The sequence below is a fragment of the Schistocerca serialis genome, chromosome 1 (genome assembly GCF_023864345.2).
Source record: "Schistocerca serialis cubense isolate TAMUIC-IGC-003099 chromosome 1, iqSchSeri2.2, whole genome shotgun sequence".
Taxonomy (NCBI): Eukaryota; Metazoa; Arthropoda; class Insecta; order Orthoptera; family Acrididae; genus Schistocerca; species Schistocerca serialis.
In genome coordinates, this window is record NC_064638.1 from 766,542,077 (window position 1) to 766,549,592 (window position 7,516).

A 7,516-nucleotide genomic window follows, 5' to 3' on the forward strand; every position below is an offset into this window, starting at 1 on the left:
AATTTAGTTGCGTATTACAAGCTACCAATACACGATAATATACAGAGGGTACTGCATAACATCATAAAGTAAATGACACCTTCGGCCTAATTTTCTTGGATTAATTATTGCTTAAAATATGTTAAAATTTTACAGATTTAAATAAAGCAAACCCACCGAGTTTAGCACAAAGGTGCTGAAACGCGTTTGGATTTATATGGAAAACCAGTGTTTTGCATAAAAACCTGGCCTTATATACAGTAATTATTAAACAGTAATTGTCACCTATGATGAAGGAGGACAAAGATTTAATTCGCTCTCTGCATATTCTTTTTTCTCCTTTGTTGCACTATGACTTCACCTGGTCTTTGTGTCGATTCAACAGAATTACATTATAAGTGGTTATAATCAAAGTGCAGCTGCACACAGTGGTCCATTGTGGGCTGTAATTATCGCATGGCAGCGAAACTTGATAGATATTCTAATGCAGTAATGCAGAACTGATTTACGCTGAAAAAAAAAAATTTGTTCCAATTTTGGCCATCAGGAGCAAATCTGGCACTGCGAACGCACAAAAGACTCGGAGAAATGTTTTCATATGTGATGGATTAGGAACAGAACGCGAGCAGTGAAGGTGAGACTAGTGAGAAAGGCCTAATGTTGATTCTCATATTAACCACTGCATACACAGTTTGTTAAATAAGAGCACTGCAGATGCTGAAGAGATGCTATACAGCACCAGATTTGCACCTGGTGGCCAAAATCTGAACTAATTCTTTTCCAGTGTGTATCGGTTTTGCATTAATGCATTACAATATCTACCAAGTTTCGCTGACATACAAAAATTACAGCCCTCTGTAATCTCCCTTCTCCTTCCTTCTTCCGTCTATTGTCCTGATTAAACAATGCCCAGTCGAAGCAATTAATAAGCAGAGTCTTTTATGAAGATTTGAGAGGAGCGAAGATTACAATAAACTTTCAAGTTTACTTTGTTTGTCATGTTGAGATGGCTCCAGTTCTTCTTGTCTAGGGGTCTGATTCTTGAAGCTGAAAATCTAACATCCGGTCCTCACAGTTGGTTTGAACTAAATATACCGGGAGATTGTTGCAGAATTTTTTACATAAATATATTTTCCACCGATTTTCTCCCTTTTTAGTATGTCATACAGTATTTGTTTTTTCACCGTAATAAAGCCGAAATTACATTGTCCGCACCTATTATACAAAAATACGTCCGCTCACATCAGAGGCAACGTTACAATTCCATCACTCTGCGGAAACAACAATATTCCAAAGGGTTTTCAGTTTTTCTTATCGATTATAACATCGAAACTAAAATATTTTATAAAGTAATTCCTTTTCATAAATTTTAGCGTGAAATATAACATATGTGTATAAAATTATTTGCAGAAAAGCAACTGGGGTAATACTGACTTGGGCCGGTCGGAGTGGCCGTGCAGTTCTAGGCGCTACAGTCTGGAACCGAGCGACCGCTACGGTCACAGGTTCGAATCCTGCCTCGGGCATGGATGTGTGTGACGTCCTTAGGTTAGTTAGGTTTAAGTATTTCTAAGTTCTAGGGGACTGATGACCTCAGATGTTAAGTCCCATAGTGCTCAGAGCCATTTGAACCATTTTGAAACTATCTAATTTAGACTCTCAGTATCGGTAGTGTTGAGACGTGCACCGTATGCCCAGTTACGCAGTCGATGTCAGCTGCTACTCACGAAAAGAAGACTGTTTACAGGTTATGATGAAGCAGCCAGATGGTAACGTCTGACTTTGCTGTCAATACTTACAAGTGTCTGCCTCAGCTAAGTCTGCCTGAAGCCTACTTGGTGCTCTTGCACTGACAGGTTACTCATTGAATGACTAACATTTGCTGATGGCCGCCTCCCTGGTGGGCCGTGAGTCAGAGCCTGGGTTGTCTAGCTGCCCATCCGAGCAGACACACTGCCGCTATCCACTGGCCCCCTACGGACACACGTTGCTATCCATGGCTCACGGCAGGGACATACCATCCTCATCAGTCATGCTGGAGGCTGCAGTTTGACCCTGCTTCACAACTATGCTTTCTGTCACCGCTACTGAAGCCAGGTTAAAAAAAAAAAAAGCACTCCGTCTTCAGGTCACGAGTGGCCTACCAGGACCATCCGACCGCCGTGTCATCCTCAGTGGAGGATGCGGATAGGAGGGGCGTGGGGTCAGCACACCGCTCTCCCGGTCGTTATGACGGTAGTCTTCACCGAAGCCGCTACTATTCGGTCGAATAGCTCCTCAATTGGCATCACGAGACTGAGTGCACTCCGAAAAATGGCAACAGCGCATGGCGGCCTGGTGGTCACCCATCCAAGTGCCGACCACGCCCGACAGCGCTTAACTTCGGTGATCTCACGGGAACCGGTGTATCCACTGCGGCAAGGCCGTTGCCGAAGCCAGGTTAGCGGTCCATCAAAAGTAGCCGTCTCTGCCAAGCATCAGCATCCTACTGCTGTGCTGACTGCAGAACTCACCGCCAGCTGCCATCACACGTGCAGCATTTTTGTGGTGAGTGACTGCTGATGCCAGCATGCCTCAACGAGCGCGGCTGGCTCCATTACAGAGGCCACCAACTGCCCCTCCAGCTTCGATTCCATCAACGTAACTGTTATGAATAAAAAAACCTTCTTAACCAGTAGTGTTTCTCTGATGGGTCTTCGTTTGATACCTGCCACTACTACTACTGCAGACACGCCACAGCAGGGGACTGACATACCAGCAGCCCAGTTCACCTATCACCTTAGTCGTCACACTCCCAACCACTAGATTTCGGTGACAGAAATGATTACTGCGATGACGATGGCTACCATCTGTAGAAAAAGCAATTCGGCTACCATGGACAATGGGACCATATACGTCATCACCAGCCACAGTTTGCTGGTTCGAGACCACATTGTAGCGAATGGACATACCGTTTTGTTGCTCTCCTCTGCTGGTGTACACAGAGATGATTGCCACCGAGATTTAAAGGTAGAATTTGTGAATATTGAGGCACCTGCTGATCTTTCCTCGGATCAGAGGTAATGCAACAGAAGATTATATTGGCACGCAGCCAGTGAGATTCATGCAGTGCAATCTGTTAGGCTACAATGCACCTTGTGTACATTCAGTGACTGTTAAGTGTAGTACGTGCTGGTGCTATGGTCGTTATGCCAAATAATGTCCAGAATCTAGGTGGATGATGATTTTTCACAAGGATTAGGAATATTTTGTTGTAATTTTAGAGAGCCGATAGTGGATTTGCTTGTTTTCTTATTGTACGTGTTGTGCTTGTAATTTTTTGGTGGTATCGACTTCGCAACTACAGAGGCAGATACATTGGGCGTTTCCTTTCAGAAGAAGTTCCAGACTTTGACAGAGCAAGTAAAGCTGTTGAGAGTGAATAACACGCAGTTATGCAAAAAAGTAGCTACAGTAGAAGGAGCACAATCTTTACGCAATGTAGCCCCACGTTTTTTGGATTCGACTGCTGCCAGTCTGATTACCCCTTTTCAGGCAAGAGAACTGAAGCTGTGACGCCATTCATAGATGACTTGGCAGCAGCCACAGGGCAGCGCACCCAGACAGATGAAAGACCGTTGCAAATGGCCAAGTTACACGTAGTAGGTGAGGCGAAAAAGTACATTATGTACCACGAGGATTAAAGAACACGTGTAAATTTCAGCAGATGAAGGAAGAACTTTGACATGCTACTGGAAACAAAGCAGCGCCAGGTTCTTTCGTGAGCAACTCGGTGGAGCATACCAAAGGCCAAAAGAATGGGTAGAGAGCGTTTTCTAGATAAGATCAGAAAAATAAACCCTCGAAGTGAAGTGGTAAGAGAGTTATCATGCAGGAGGCTGAGTGTAGAGCACTGGATGCGTTTTTAAGGAGATTGCATACGTAAAACCCAATAGATCTTCCCGCTGCCATCAGTGTAACTACACAGCTAGTGGAGGTGAATGTGGTGATGAGAATACAGGACAAATGAGGTATACCTTCCATAGACATAAAGTGTTGTAGATGTGGGCGCATAAGCAGTGTCGCCAAGCAAAATACCATAGATGTGGAGAGGTTGGGCACTGCGTACAAGACTTGTAATAAGAAGAAAAATAAGCAAGGACATGATAGATGGTCGTCCAACACAAATGGGGTCTCCAAATCCGTTTGAACGTATTTCCAATTAATTTCAGTATCATGAAGACATATGTAGAGGCAGAGTGTTGGTTAGTTGGCTCGACAGATGGTATGAACATATGTTATTATTAGACACAGTGCTCCCTATGTCTGTGGCGAGTCTGGATCTCTTCGGTAGGAGGGGACAGAACTTTCCACATTATAGGTTACATGGAGTAGGATATAATGATATAGTATCACTAGGTGCGGCAGTGTTCAGATTTCGCTTTGGAGGAAAGCATTTCTGAAATGTGTAAGCTTGGGGTTGGATTTATTAAATAGATATCATGCAAGAATTTATCTTTACAATGCACTATTGTACTCAGTAGAATGTTGCTGTGACTGGGAGGGATTCCTGCCAATATGTGCTGTTGCAAGATTGTCCTGTCGTGAAGATAGAATCAAGTAAACTGTGTTCACAGTCATTAAGACACAACTTGCGTGATAAAGTGCCAAAGAGCCAGGGAAATTACTCTGGATGAGCGTAGGTACTGACCTGCTAACATCTTGTGTGTGTGTGTGTGGTAGATCCATTGTTAGAAAATAACTATTCATTGTATTGTGTTATAAATGGGAGCATGGTACCTATGCAAGAAGTGGATCAGGAACATATGGTTCCTATCAATGTGGATAATTTTGGTGCTGATGAAGTGGTTTCGGCAAAAGAGCTCTTAGTTGCCAATTTGGATGTTCTGGAGGATCTCAATTAGACAGATCAAGTGTGGACCTTAGCCATAAGCAAAGCATCAATAGAGGTGCAGTCCATGCACAATTTCAGCTTTTGAAGGGTGCAGACAGGGTAGCCATGGAGAAGCTACTAATAAAGATAGTGGACCATTGCCACCAACACCCTTAACGCAGCACAGACTCGCAGCATGGGGAAAATCATACGTGTCGAAAACCATACAGAATACCTCACGATTTGCACCCAATGCTGTAGAAGTTTGTTAATCAGCGATCGAATGACAGTGTTATTAAAGAGAGTAATAGACCTTGCAAAGAACCAGTCGTCATTGTACCGAAAAAGTCATCAGGTGGTTTTGAAGCTGAACGATGACTAGAGAGACTTCGTTTATTGATAGACAAGGACATTCAAGGTTTCCGGAGTGTGGTTGTAAAACATCACATGAGTTCAGCGAAACGAATCACTCGTGAGTTTCAAAGTGCTACCAGCAGTCCAGCTGGCACAATGGCAGAGAAGGGAGTTAAAATGTATGGGGTACAATCAATGATCGAGTAGCTCTTCATAAGCCACATATTTCCGTAGTCAAAGCTAAACGACACCTGAGGTGGTGACGGCACTGACCAGTGGATGATTAGAACCTAATGATTTGCAGTGATGGATCATGCTATTCCCTGTGGCAATCCAGTGGAAGAGTGTGTCTTGGCGAATGCCTGAAGAACGTTACCTACCATTGTGTGAAGAGTCATAAGTGAAGTACGGAGGAGTTGATGTTACGGTGTGGGGATTAGGGTGTGGTGTCCTTATTGCTCTTAAGACGACACTGAATGTGGAAGGATATGAACACATTTTATAGCATTGTGTACTGCGTACAGTAGAAGAACAGTTCAGAGATTATTCTACCAGCATGACAATGCAACCTGTCAAAAAGCAGCATATGTGAGGGGATTGTTTGGGGACAATAAAATTCCTGAAATGAACTGGCCTGGCAGGAGCCCCGACCTGAACCCAATGATACACCTTCGCGATAAGTTATAAGGCCGATTTCGACGGACTCGAGCGTCCATCACCACCTTCTCTGGATTCAGCTTGCAAGGTAGAATGGACCCCCAGTCCTCCACGGACATCCTGACACATTATTGAAGTGTCCCCAGCAGACTTCGAGCCGTCATAAAGGCGAAGGGTGGATACATCCATTATTAATGTCTAATAATAGGTTTCCGGATACTTTCGGTCACTAGTGCATATTAGCCCGTCCTTGAGGGTTCGTCACGAACGAAGTAGAGGCGGCAGACGTGGCGGCTGGCTACCTGTAGTCCCTGTTAGGAGGGCGCGACTCTAAATCGGCCGCAGACCGCGTGGGCCGTGGGGGGAGCGCGCGGCAGCTGCGCCGCTACAGGAATAGCGCGCCGGGCCGCGGCTGGCCTGCAGCTGCCGCCGCTTACGGCAGCGGCCCAGGCGCTGCCCGCGGCCCGCGGTTTTCAGTTCCCCCTCAGCTGGGCCGCGCCGCGTTGCGGAAGCGGACCGCTACTAATCACCTGGCCATCCAGCCGCACTGTTCCCGCGGCACGTGCGCTGCAAAATACAGTCCTGTGCACATCGCCAAGGTCTTGCCAAACACGATATCCTCCACGAGAGTCTTGTATACACTTAACCAGGTCGATCCGATGTCCCTAGACCGTCACCAAATATTCATTCACTACTTCATGACTGCTACAAAGGAAAATACATTCGCCGTCTTTTTGCAGATGATACCAACATGGGGCACCTAATGAAGCATTTGAGAACAATAAAGGATGGTTCAGTACATTATATCGTCGTTAAATTTAGATTCAGTACGGTTTATTACTTCCCAGATGTCACAATCTATGACTATAAACTATTCAAGCAAATAAATACAATAAGTAAACAGTGTTCAGTTCTTGGAACTATAAAATGCAAACGGATCACAGACTCCATTTTTCGGCTGGAAGAAGGCTTCGACTTGCAGATAAAACATTTCGCGGGAGGGTTGAACCTACCGATACCCGACTCGTGACTTAATGATCGAACACTACTGCCAATATTTATTTTCTTATATATTACTTTAAAACATATGTTATGAATTGTTAGATGTCAATGTGATTTGGAGTTCGCGAACCAGCGCTTGTTGAGAATAATTGTAATTCTTTCTATGACGCGTATTATATGCGTATATGATTCCGAAGATTGGCTTAAATCCGCCATTATGATGACCAGGTGGTATCGACAGGTCCAGTGTTCCTTATTTTCAGAATACCGAAGCATGTTATAAGAGTTATACCCATCAGAACCCCATGCAAAAGCTTGGTAATATGACAACAGTTTCACAATACTATGAACTGCAAAATTACAATGCAGTGTAGTATTCGCAACTGTGAACACATTTCATATTCATAATTTTCCTTCGACCATACCAATAGGTTTCTCTTAGAAAGCAGTGAAACGAATGACTGTCATCAGTTTCAGTAGTAATCGTAAGAACGGCGGGAGTTTGATATCTGTTGCTTGATAAAGACTTCCACTGCCCTCTTCCATGCGTTCCAGTCCATCGATGTCGTTCCTGCGTATTTTCTAATCTTGTCTTCCCACCTTCCGTTAGACAGTCGAAAAAAATTGTTCAAATGTCTCTGAACACTTTGG

At 44.3% G+C, this 7,516-nt stretch overlaps 1 pseudogene; it reads right to left on the reverse strand.

Moving 5' to 3' along the window:
* Positions 1–2,293: 2,293 nt before the first annotated feature.
* LOC126427677 (5S ribosomal RNA) lies at positions 2,294–2,410 on the reverse strand (annotated as a pseudogene).
* Positions 2,411–7,516: the final 5,106 nt, after the last annotated feature.